The sequence below is a fragment of the Sturnira hondurensis genome, unplaced genomic scaffold, assembly GCF_014824575.4.
Source record: "Sturnira hondurensis isolate 20B ecotype Veracruz unplaced genomic scaffold, ASM1482457v3 Scaffold0005279, whole genome shotgun sequence".
Classification (NCBI taxonomy): Eukaryota; Metazoa; Chordata; class Mammalia; order Chiroptera; family Phyllostomidae; genus Sturnira; species Sturnira hondurensis.
In genome coordinates, this window is record NW_028077910.1 from 6,960,816 (window position 1) to 6,973,976 (window position 13,161).

Sequence of the window (13,161 nt, forward strand, 5' to 3'; positions counted from 1 at the left end):
CGTAAGGCATCTGACTGTCTACCTTAAGGAAGGTATATTCTTGTTCATATTTGTCAATCAAATTCCCCCCTTTTTTATGTTGAAAGAAAGAGCATTTAGATAGTCTCTTTTCCCCTTTTAGACCACTCTTTCAGCAAAGACATCCCAGGCGTCCCAGCATAATGGTTTCTTGATGCTGACTCACACTAACACATGGCCACATCTAAATATCATTGTGATCCCACTTAATAGTAGACATCCTATTAAGAACTACAAATGTACCAGCAGTAAGGATCTTCTGGAGGCTGTGTTCTTCCTCTTAAAATTCCATGATACTGAGAAAAACCACCACAGGTTATTCCTAAAAGAGGGACAGGCGAGTGCGACGTGGCTTGCCCATGGCAAACACACACAGCCCATGGCTCTCGCTGCTGAGAGAGGGAATGAGAGTGTTCCAGCAGGAGGACTTGAACAACTGTGTTGAATGCCTCTGACAAGCTGAGTGAGGGAGATGAGGGCTAGAGGGCACACTCACTGGATTTAGCAACATGGACACCATTGATGACCTCAGCAGAAGAAATTTTGGTGGTGGCAAGGAAGACATGGAAGGCCTAATGGAGATGGCTGGTTACTGGCAACTTATGAAGAAGTAGAGCCAGCCACAGTATGGCAACAGCTGAAGAGGGCATGGAGTTTGTGGGAGGAAGGCTGTTTTTGTTTTGTATGATAAAACCTGTTGAAAGTCATTAGAATCCCTAGAACTTTCCATGGAATTACCAGAATTAGTTGCTTTTGGTGGGCGGTCAACATGGAAAGAAAGAAGACCAAGCTAAAAGAAGCTAGGGTGGTAGGACTGAGGTGTTTGCTTTAGGGACAGATTTTATCTTCCCAGCAGGGGTGTTGGCCTGAACCTCTTTGGCAACTGGGAGAATCCCACCCACCTCTAGGCTCCTGGTCTTTCATACCTTCTGTCTAAGGTTGATTTCATAATCAAGTTAGAGCTTTCTCTGGGCCTGAAAATTCAATCCTCGAAGTGAACGGAATGATAAAGATAATGTTGGTTAATCTAATTCTGCATGGGGAACATATCCTAAAACAGTTGCACAGTGAGGATTCATAGAAGCATAAACACAAAACCAAGGATAGCTCTTCCTGGCCACCAAGGGGCACATTTTGTTTTGAAGTTTTTTTCCTGCTAATTGTTAAGGAATACATGCTGGCCACAGAAAAGATGAAAATAGAAATCATTCCAGAATCCACCACACATAGATCCACACTTTAAAATGTTAGCACATAAGTGAAACCGTACCATACTTTATGCACAGTTATATTAGCCCTAATTTATTATATCCTGAGTGGTTTTTATGTCCTTCAATATTATTTTAGAATAATATGTTAATGTTTTCTCTCTATTTTATTCTTTGAATGCCATAAAATTCATTTAACTCTGTTCCTATTTTTTAATATTTACGTTGTCTCCAATTTTTACCACTAGAAATAAAGCTGCAGTGGATACCCCTGAAAAAAAATTCTTTGCACCTGATTATTTCCACGTGATATACTTACTTCCCCAAAACATGTGTGTTCATTCACATCCCACCATCCAGGCATGAAAGTATCTCTTCTTTGACTCCCTCATCGGCAGTATTTTTATTTTTTTAACCTTTGCCATGTTAGTAAGAGAAAATGTCTCCTTTCATTTGGCGTCTCTGAATATTTGTGATAATGGACCTATTGTTCTATTTTATCAAATATTTATAGTTGCACTGACAATTGTATGGTATGGTGCTCTGTGAGAAATACATTTGAACTTAAAATCTTGCAATCTGGGAAAATTTTAACTTGACAGCTTGGACACAAGCACTTCTCCATCAAATAGCTCGTAGGTTAGAAATTTATTTAGAAGTCCCCAAATGAAATCTGGCATTCCTTGGTGACTTAGGGCTGCTGGCATTGGAATAAGTTCTCCTAACTTTCAGATTCCCTAATGGAAAGACACAGCAACCGCTGAGGAAGAAACCCGCCCCCGGAGAGAAGTCCCCTGGGTCTAGAGCGCACCCGAGGGCCTGCAGCTCACAAACTGTGTAGGTGTCATCCTCAAAGTAGACTCGGGAGCCAGAAAGGATGAGAGCATGCAGATCTCCACTTTTCAAAAATGTGTTACACCCCCAGGCTGTCAAAAGTCTGTGGTTTAGGAGGGTTTTACTACTCAGCTTTGGTAAAAGACTGTTTAAGGTCTCCAAGGAGCTACATGAAATGTCTATATCAAAAAGTACCACTCTAACCTTAACTAAATTTTAATAAATTCATGTTGAAATTTTAATATTATAATATTGTGGATTTTTAATTGTCTTCCCTGGACTTCATGAATGTAAAAGGGTTAAAAATATAGGGAGATAATTTATTTACAATTAAACATATATAGATCATTTAGTTTCCCAAAGGGATCTGTAAAGGCATTCAATAAAAAGAAAGAATTTTCTCATTTATAAAACTCTGAGACTTGGGTCAAGTGATTTCTAAGGTTTTGTGGTTTTTGATTCTATGCACAGAGTAATTAACAAAGAAATTACATTGTAATAGATGTCTCAAGATAGCAGGGATTATTACAAACTGCTATCTTAAGTGATGTCTTTTATAAAGAAATGTTTGCCCTGGCTAGCTAGCTCAGTTGGTTAGAGCATTATCCCGATACACCAAGGTTGCAGGTTCAATCCTTGGTCAGGGCACACACAAGAAACAATCTATGAGTGCATAAATAAGTGGAACAACAAAGCACTGTCTGTCTGTCTGTCTCTCTCCCTTTCTCTCTAAAATCAATAAATAAAATTTAAAAAAAGAAATATTTTACACCTAGCACTCTTTTTAGCTCTATGGAAGAATCTTTTTTTCTACAAATATTTATTGATTACCTATAGTGTGCCCCTCCCTGCTATAATCACTGGGAATTCAGTCAAAAACGAGTTAGACAAAATCCCTACCTTCAAGGAATTTAGGGAGGGAAGATACAGAAAATAAAAATATAAATGAAGGTCAAATGGAGATAAATCACTAAAAAATATAGGAGATAGATAATAGATAGACAGACAGACAGACAGATAGATGATAGGACATGAGGGGAAGAGGATGAAAGACAGGGTTACTTTTAGCTCAGATGGTAGAGGAAGGTCTCCACAGAGGTTACATGTCTGCTGAGACCAGAATCATGAGGAGACATGCAAGAGATTCCAGGTAGAGGAAACAAGTGCCAGGTCCCTGAAGTAACTAAGAGTTCAGTGTGTTTCAAGAATGGAAAGGGGGGTCAGTGTGGCTGAACCAAGAGGGAAGATGGCAGGAGATGAACTCACAGATGAAGTAGACACCAGAATGTGTCAGAATGTGTCAATGCTAGGGTAAGGAGTCTGGATTTCATCTTCTTTGTGGTACAAAACCATTTGGAGGGTTTTGAGAAGATCCCAGTCTGTGTGCATGAAACAGTCTGGGCAAAGCAATTTAATTTACATTGAGTTGGGGGCTCCTTAGGAAATCACAGGAAGGGAGGCCCCTGTGGTTAACACACAGTTAATGACAGATGGGACAGAACTGAGTCCCAAAAGAACATGAAAATGTTAACAGCTTCATGATAGGGAGGTGGAAAAGGTGAGGAAAAACAGAAAAAAAGAAAGGCTAAGAAGTAAAACCACTGTGGTGAGTAGGGAGACCTGCTGAATCACACTGGACGGCCACTTCATTGCCATGCCTGTCTTCCTGGCTGGCCCAGGAGCTCCCAGTGGGCACAGGCCATCTTCTTCTCTTTCTTGTCTCTGCATCTTGCACACATGATGCCAGACATTTACTAGGTGCCCTGAACTCATTAAAGCAGATGGTGTGTGTTGAGAAGAGCACGAACCAAGAGTAGAGTGGGTCTGGTTATGTGGAGTCACGCTTTGTTGAGAACCAAAAGTTCATGCCGCATCTATAATAACCTACATAAGGTTAATCTTAGTAAAATTAAGATTCTGCCCACTTGACTGTTTATTGCTGCATCACATCTTTTAAAAATGGCCATTATCAAAACTTTCCTACTTAAATTACCTGACGTAAAATGCAGACCCTTTACGAATAGTAGAAATATCTTGGGGGGCGGGGAGGCAGTGGAAGGAATCTCAAAAAGGCAGGTGGCCAATCACCAGAATAACTGAATTCAAAGTTCAAAAGAGGCCTGTTAAGACAGAGTGAGCAGAGAAAATAAAAGTAATTTCAAATATGAGCTCAAACCCAAAGGCGAGGAGTCAGGTGTTCAAACTGCAGTTATTGGTCTGCGAGGGAGGCTCTCACACGGGCAACTCTGCAAAGCAATGCAGGGAGGGCCGCTTCGGGGATGAACCCACTTACGGATTCCCTGAGCAATACTGGGGAAGCCAGCTAGTTAACTACGGGAATAAAAGCATTCAGAACACTTCTGGGATGAAGAAATTCCCGTTGAGGCCAAGTCACTAGAAAGAGCTTTGAGGAACATTTAAACACCCTTGGGCCTTCTCTCAGCTCCTAAGAGGAAAATATATTTTAAAGGAACATTACCACATCAACGACAAGGCAAATACCTAATTTTCTTTTGGGGATCACTCCAAGCCTGACACAAGAGTGGTACTATATATAGAAAACATAGGCAGCTTTGTTCACCCTGTTTGAAGTGAAGCAGTAAGGCCTTCTCATTGAGCTCTTCTCTGTCAGTCTGCGGCAGTTTATGGATTCACACAAGAAGATACAACTCACAGAGCTAGCATTATTTTGCCTCCTGTCTTCAGAGGTGTATTTAACTGTTTTATGAGACATTGTGGAGAAGAAAAGAAGAAGAAATAAAATGGAGCAGTAAAGCATGGAGGTCAGCAGACCTGCCATTACCTGGTGTGTTACCTTGGATAGGTCACTTCAGTGCTTGGGCTCCAGAGCTGCTCTTGTGAAGGCAGCTGACTGGGTTACTCTACAGAGAGTATTCCTGAGTAACAGTAGGTGGATCGGCAGTGGGGTGGGGTGGGGTGGGGTTGTTTATTTGTTTGTTTTTAATTAGGGACAGAATTTTGGAAAGAAGGTATAGAGAAAAATTGAGCCAAGTTTTTTCAAGAAAAGAGAGAGGAAGTTTTCCAGAGAGTATGGAAATGCAAAGAGAGATATGTCTAAAGAGTGGTTCTTAATAGGTACACAGGCTGAATAGTTGTGCCCAAAGACATCCTGTCTTAATCTCCAGAACCTGTGAGTATGTTACTTTACATGATAAAGAGGACTGTGAAGAGGTGATTAAGATAAAAACCTTGAGATTATCCTGAATTAAATAGCTGGGCCTGAGATAGTCACAAGGTTCATTGCCAGGAGGGGGCAGGAGGTCAGAGAAGAGAGGAGATGTTATGCCATGGACTTTGAAGACAAAGAAGAGACTGCTGGCCAAGGAATGCAGGCTGCCTCTACTGTCCAAAAGCTGGGAAAGGCAAGGAACAGAGTGTCTGCTAGAGCCTCCAGAAGGCACATAGCCCTGCAGACTCAGGACTGTACAATTATTATCGTACAGTCATTATTTGTGTCATTTCATGCTACTAAGTTTGTGATCATTTGTTACAGCAGCCCCAGGGGACTGTTGTAGTAGAGACTTCTGTGTGGTATAGGACGGCATTTCTCCACTTTTATCAGGAAGGCTTCAGTAAAGTGTGCTCCCCTCTCAGTGTGTCAGGAGTGCAGTTGGAGTTTCTCTCTGGGGTTCAATGACATGCTGAGATCGGCATCCTGCCTAAGTGGGTGCAGCTTGGCTTCTGGAAGCTGAGCAACATTGAAATTAATTACGTTTGCCTTGAAGGTGTCGTGCTGGGTGACCTCAAACGTCCCACGATTTCATTATTTCAGAATGGCCTCAAAGATCTCATTTGAGGTGGGGAGGTAAGAAATTTTGCGTGAAATGTTAGGCATCACATGTGAATACCCTTTGTAACCTGTAGTGTTGCATTAAAAACGTAAGTTGTCATCACATTGTTAAAGAGAAAACAGAATCCTCAGTGAGCTGTGGACTACTCAAGATCTCACCAATAGCTGTCAGAAAGCAGAGGGCAATGCCTAAGGTCTCCGGACACACTGTCATATGCTCACTGAATAATGGGGCATTCTCACCTTTTACAGTGTTAACTTTAAAAATCTGCATGTTTTTAGAAGTAGCCTACGGGCTCACTGTATTTCCCAATAACTGTTACCTGCTGTTGAATTCCTAGTAACTGGAATGCTTAGGAAATGTGTTCTATCTAACTTTTCTGGCTAACCAAGTGTGAACCATAAAAAGTCTTGCTGTAGTATTATTCTTCCTGTCCAGAGGTTTTCCAAACATGAATGGCTCACTGTCCTACCTTGGTACGACCAGCAGGGCAAACACCTTGTGGTCCATTTTTGTTCATCGTCAAGGCTCTCACTGTGTCTCAGCCATCATTCAGGGCATTGGTCACTGTTTCAGCCCACGCTGATAGGCTGCTTTGTAGTTTCTGAACCATATCCACAAGCATCATCTTGTTAAATCATGACAACTCTATGAGGTAACTATTATTACTCCCATTTTTCAAATGAGAAAACTAGCTCAGAGATTCTGAGACTCACCTAAGTTCACGTGGCAGAGTCAGAGTCTAAGCTCCAGTGTTCTGCCTCAACCCCGGTGTCTCTGTAGACACAGGCACTGTGGTTAGTTGTCCTGGATCTTTCCCAGCCCCAGGATTTCCCCATGGATCAAACAGCATTCCAGCAGGAGGCAGATGGCCCATGCAAATCTTGTGTTCTGAAGAACGTGTGATAAAAATAACTATACTATACAAAGGAGCAGGTAGAGCAATCATGAGGCAAAGTGTATTTCTAGAGGCACCACAGCCTGCTTGGAAGGGCAAAAGGAGAGAAGAGTAATCAGGACTCAGAGAGAGATGGCTGTGTGGAGAGGGCCACCTGGCAGGAGCCATGGTCTTAGTGGATGGACACAGCGACCCAGCAGAGAGGAGCTGAAGATAAACACTGAACCTTCCTCCCAACTGTCGGCTGGCGCCTCCCATTGACCAATCCAACCAGAAGGCCAGGGAGCCTTAGATGTGGGCCGTGCCGGGCAGCATCCCAGGACACAGCCAGCAGGTGAGTGAGAGAGAACCCAGAGGGACAAACAGAAGCAAGCCATTTACACCTCCTGAAACTCCCTTGTGTCCAAATTCCTGACATTCTCTATTAGTATTTCTGGTATGGCCACAACAGCCACAATTGAGCTAAACACATAGTAGGAACTCGTTAAATACTTTCATGCAATGATTTATTTCATAGAATTTCTTAGATCTTTTACAGTGGCATGCAAAGGTTAAATTATTTTCTTGTGTGATTTGCCTCTTCTAAAAAAAGACTTTCCCATTGAAATCTTTTGAATGGGGCGGTTTTCTTTCACTGGGCTCTAGAGTTTTTTTGTTGTCGTTGTCAGTATTACTAAATGCACAATGAATGACACATGATGCCATGCAGGGGCCTGAGATCCTGGACCTGCGATGAGTGAGGGAAAAGAGTCGAAGGAAGTGGCAGGCTGTGATTTTCTCCCTGGCTTGGGAAGACAAAGGTAGCATCTCAGTGCTAAATCGCCAGATGTACGAACAAGCTTCCCTCACTCCTCCCACTAAGTAGATGCCAGGCATTCTCTTGAAAGTATTTTCACAACAGTGCCTGCCAAATAAACACACAGATGATATTCTCACCCCCTGGAGTGTTGACAAACAAAGAAGCAGAATGGGAAACTTCTGTAAGCAGAAATACTGTCCCAGACTAGGTAACAGTCAATCCTCACAAGGGTTTTCTTTTTAATTATTTATTTCAAGCAAACAAATTTCAAGTGACTGCTTACTGTTTGGTACTGCTTGGTGTTGGGGGGCAGATTAATTTTGCATTTATACTGGTTGTTCAAGGAAACCAATGTTTATATCTTTATAGAATGAATTGTGGAAGTGCAGGAACAGACACAACAGGGTCTCTTTAAGTTTACACCTCAGATGCACAGACTTCTGCCCATTCCAGAAAAAAAAAGCCTCAAAAACAAAATACAATTGTCTTGCCTAGTGAGTAGCACGGGCTTCATGAGATAAGTTACATAATCATCACAGCTATTCATATCCTCCGTTTAAGGAAAGTGTACAACCTCACCTGTTGCCACGTCACCAAATGCCTTCTATGGGATGGGTAAGTGATCCACCCGTTAACCAGGGGCTTGGTCATCTGACTGGCTTTAGCCATTGCAAAGTCAGGGGAAATGCCACTTCCAAGCCAGAAGCAGAAGAGGCATAGCACATTTCTACCAGCCCTTGTTCCTGGCCTGTGCAGGAGAGAGCACCATGTGCCAGGTAGGGGCTGCTCCGCCCACTCGAATCCCAGCATTGAGCAGATGTGGAAACTCAGTCTGGAATGACGAAAAGACCTGAAGCCAGTCCACAGCTGGGAGCAGAACCACGTGCAAGATAAATGTCATTGCTGTAACATACTGAATCTTGAGATTGTTTGTTACTGTAGCAAAAGCTGACTAATGCACTCAATGTCTTATTAGAAACAGAAAGAGAAACAGCAAGCTTTGAAAAGGAAGCTGAATTAGTATGACCTCTTTTGCGTAACTTCTCAGTCATCATAAATTCAAACTCCCCTTTAGAGGCATTACAAGCAAATCAAAACCAGCTGTATCTGAGATTTCATGTACAATATAAGTGGGTTAACACATTGTTAAGTAATATGGTGGGTGATCCAAAAATACCTGAGATGGGTGTGATCTATCCATCTATCAACTGCTTAACAAACATATAACTGGGGAGATTAGTGATCTGGAAAATCAGAAACTCTGATCTTTAAGCCAATTATATGTCTGAGTGAGTTTGTCAAGAACCGACCTTGTGTGATTCAGAAGGCGTGTGTACACACACACAGGACAAGACAGCTTCCTTACCATTCCGCCATGGCCCAAATGTGTCAAGCATGATGAACTGCGGCCTGCCCGTGAAGTACAAAACAGAACATGACTGATCCAGAAGCTTCAACATATGAGACACTGCTGGTCACTGAAGAAACCGAAGATGTTTAGTCTGGGAAAGATAAAGACTCCAAGAGATAGGTTCATTGCCTTCAAAAACATGAAGACTTTTCCCGTAAGCAGATTAGTCCCAATCTATATAGAAACAGAGAACAAAACTGGGACAACAGGAGAAAGTTACCAGGATACAGATCTCAATCCAGTTTCCCAGGGCGTGTGTTTTGCTAGGGCTGGGCAGACGCTGAGACTCAGACACACCTGACCTGTATCTGGCCACCAGTGTAAAGTCATAGTGACTGACAGGCAAGCACACTGACCGTCGGGGTGCGAACACAGAGCCATGTCTGGCAAGCTTGGAAGGGCAAGAAGAACAAAGAAGCAAGGATCTCAGCAGAAACTCTGCCATCAGAGACTTGCCGAGTGAGTCACAGGCACAAAGGTCAGAAGGGGGTCACTCTTTCAGGGATAGGGTGCTGACAGCCAGTGAGCCCCCATGGCCTAGCCCCCCGATGGTGTGTCTACATCTCGGGCAGAAAAGTCACGGGTGTAGAAAAATGAGAGGTGTATAACCCTAAAGGCCCAAGCACATCTGCTGAGGTGCCCCTTTAGATAACAAAACATAGGAAAGGGGAAAGTCACTCTCTGCAAACCTGAGAAAGGTAAGCACGAGTCCCTTGCAGAGGAAGTACCAGGGTGTTCAGTCTGCAGCCAGAAGAAACAGAGAGGAATTTCAGCAGAGAAAAGCCCTGGATAAGGACTGGGCAGCAGGCCAGGGTTCCGCTGAGAGCTACCTATGGAGGTGGGGGTGATGGGAGAGGGTGTCCGCCACTGGGGACCAAGAGACCCGGTCAGGCGCCAGAGCAGGGCAGTTCCAGATGAGGCTCCCATGGCATTCATGCATGCCGTGCCAGGCCCTGCTGAAAGCTTCACACGTACTACCTCCTCCGCTCCTTACCAGCACCCTGCAAACTCGGTGCCCTTATTATGCCATTTTATAGATGGCAACACTGAAGCATCAGAGGCTTGGCCCAAGGTCACTTAGCTAGTAAAGGCAGGGCCAGAATTTGAACCCAGGGAATCTGGCTGCTGAATTACATCCTTAACCAGGAGCCAGGAACTCAGCCCAGAGGAGGAAAAGCAGTGAGGCTGGAGGGGAGAAGGGTCTGCATAGGACGCCTGGACACAGGATTCAGGGGAGGGCCTCAGAAGGCTCCTCCTGACCCTGAGTCACCAGGCAGAACTCATCAAGGCAGGCACCTTTCACTCTGTAACCTCGGTTTGCCCAGGCACACTGATTAGAAGAATTCTGTAGCAATCGTAACTGTCCAACCGTGTGAAGGGGCTGCTGTTACCAGCCAATGTTCCCTGCTGCTCCAGATGTTTCGGCAAAGGCTGGACAATTACTCCCAGGGAATGTCAGAAAGGGATTTCGGTAATCCCGTGGTGTATTTGCAAAATCAGGCAGGAGTGATTTAGGGCTGTTGACTGTTTTGCTACCCTTCGTTTCCTCCCTCTCCTCTTCTCCAAAGGCAGACTCCGATCTAATTCGGTAATCCTGCCTCAGTGAATGTCTAAGCCGTAATTATCTGCATCCTCACCCAAACCTGCTCTTACCAACATTATCCTCGGAGCCCACTGAGCCCCTCAGCACCCCAGCAAATGCCACAATGATGACTCTCCTCTCCCAGAGGTCCTGTCAGCCTTCCTTAGTTACAGCTGTGGAGTATTTTGAGACACTTGAATTAAAGTGCTGGAGAAAGCACAACACACATTTATTGCTCATCTTGGAAAGACAACAGCCATGAGCTTCCAAAACTATCTTTGAGGAACATAATCTGGGGGTAATGAATATGGATATTGTCCATAGTCACTTAGGAGCATGTTTTCTCTTGTACGTTTTGTTCCCTCCGGTAGATTTCCAACTATCACAGGAAATGCCCCAAGCCCCTGCTTGCAACGGTAAAGCGAGCACTGAGAAGAATTACGTGGTGGGAACAGAGCTAGGAAGGAATCCTCGCCACCCTCGAGTTTTGCGCTACGGGAGCCTCTGGGTTTTTTCACCGTGTTTTCTAATCATCTATTAAATAGAAGCCAACACCTCTCTAATGAGCCTGGTTCATTGTTCAGTGTCCCTGTGACACTTTCTGATGAAGGGTGATCAGGACAAGTATCCCAGAGGCTGTCTCCAGACAGCATAGCATCCGTTGTCACTGCCAACAGGGGACAGCTGCTGAGAGGCCCAGCTGCCTGTCTGGGAAGAGAAACAGGACGGATCTGTCGGATATGTGGCCCCACGGGGGAAATGGCGATGTGTTAGTCGGGGTTCTCCAGAGAAACACAATCAATAGGCTACATATGTGTTCAGATATCTATGAGGTGATTTACTATAGGCATTGGCTCGCATGTTACGGAGGCCAAAAAGTCCCACGATTAGCTGTCTGCAGGCTGGAAAACTGGGCAAGTCAGTACTGCATCGTAATTCAGTCTGGGGCCGAAGGCCCGAGAGTCAGGGGGACGGGTGGCTAAGTTCCAGTCTTTCAGCGGAACAAGGAACACCAGTGTCCAAGGAGTGGAGAAGACAGAGTCTCAGCTCCGCCAGAATCAGCGAATTCACCCTTCCTCTGCCTTTTTCTTCTCCATTGTCCGATGGACTGGACAACGCCCGCCCATACCGATGAGGAAGGCCATCTCCTTAGCCTACCAATTCTAACAGTAATCTCTCCCAGAGATACCCTCACACACACCCCCCCAAAATAACGTTTTACCATCTATCTGTCATCCCTAATTCCAGTCAGGTTGACACATAAAATCCACGGTCACAGGCAATACCTGGCTCTCCACACCAGCATTTCAGCCATGTCTGGTGTAGAGCAGGGGACCCAGCCCTGCCTTGCTAGAATCACCCGGGGAGCTCTAACAGGTTCCTGTATCTAGGTTACACCTCAGCTCAGTTAAATTGGGGGGTCTCTGGGGTGGAGACCAGGTACCAGTTTTTCTGAAAGACCCCTGGGAGATTCCGCTGTGCAGCCAAGATGGAGACCACGGCCTCCCTCAGTGGCAGGAGCGCACTTCACTCACCTTGTACCTCCGTCCTGGGACCGACATATCATTGGGCATGATTCCTCAGTTCAGGGACCCCCAACCCCAACCCCAGTCTCTGGGCTGCAGACTGGTACCGTCCATGGCTTGTTAGGAACGGGGCCACACAGCAGGAGGTGAGCGGCAGCGAGCAAATCTTACACGGAGCTCTTCCTCTTCCTGCCCTCCCCCTCCCACCACCCCACCCCTGTCTGTGGAAAAATTGTCTTCCACGAAACCAGCCCCTGGTGCCAAAAAGGCCAGGGACCATTGCGCAGGCTCGGTTAACTTTGCACAGCAGCTACAATGAGCTTTTAAGAATATAAATCATGTCCTGCCCTGGCTGGTGTAGCTCAGTGGATTAAGAATATAAATCATGTCGTGTCACTCTCCAGAATAAAACCCTCCAGTGGCTTCACACTGTGTATAGCGTAAACTCAAGCCCCTCCTCTTGACTTGAGGGACCCTCAGCAGTCTGACCCTGCCGGAATCAGGCAGGAGAGCCTGGAGTAAGGACTGAGCTCTGAGAGCGGATGGCCCAGAGCCACGTGCTGGCTCTGACTTTATGGGCCTGTGACTTCCACGGAGTGACTGGTCCTCTTCCAGCCTCCACTGCCCCATCTGTGAAGGCAGTTTTGTTGTAAGCATTAAATGAGTGGACACACATAAAGCCATCACACAGCCCTCAGATCCTCCTCCTTGCCCTGACCCAGTCGTGATCACTCGGTTCCCAGAACAGCCACTCTTGTTTTCCATGGTGGACCACCTGCAGGGAGAGTGACATCTGGCATGACTGGCACTCAGGAGCCAGTGTCACTATGGCTCCTAAGGTCTGGAGCCTTACCATAACCCCCGCCCCTTCATCACCCTGTCTGATTTCCTCTGCAGCTTGTATTTGTTTGCTAAGGCTGCTATAGGAAAGAATGACAAACTGAGTGGATTTCAACAGAAATTGATGATCTCACAGCTCTGGAGACTGGAAGTCCGAGACCAAGTTGTCAGCCGGTTGGTTCCTTCTGAAGCTGTGAGGAAGGCTCTGTTCTGTGGCTCTTTCCTAACTTCTG

General features: G+C 45.2%; 1 protein-coding gene and 1 non-coding gene across 2 annotated transcripts in view; both read left to right on the top strand.

The window, feature by feature from the left end:
- Positions 1 to 13,161, top strand: part of SLC7A14 (solute carrier family 7 member 14) — a 106,543-nt gene that overhangs the window by 37,375 nt on the left and 56,007 nt on the right. The gene's annotated exons all lie outside the window — the stretch shown is intronic.
- LOC118987540 (small nucleolar RNA SNORA75) lies at positions 4,665 to 4,796 on the top strand. Its single transcript, XR_005066594.1, has one exon. It is a non-coding gene; the product is annotated as a small nucleolar RNA SNORA75 (small nucleolar RNA).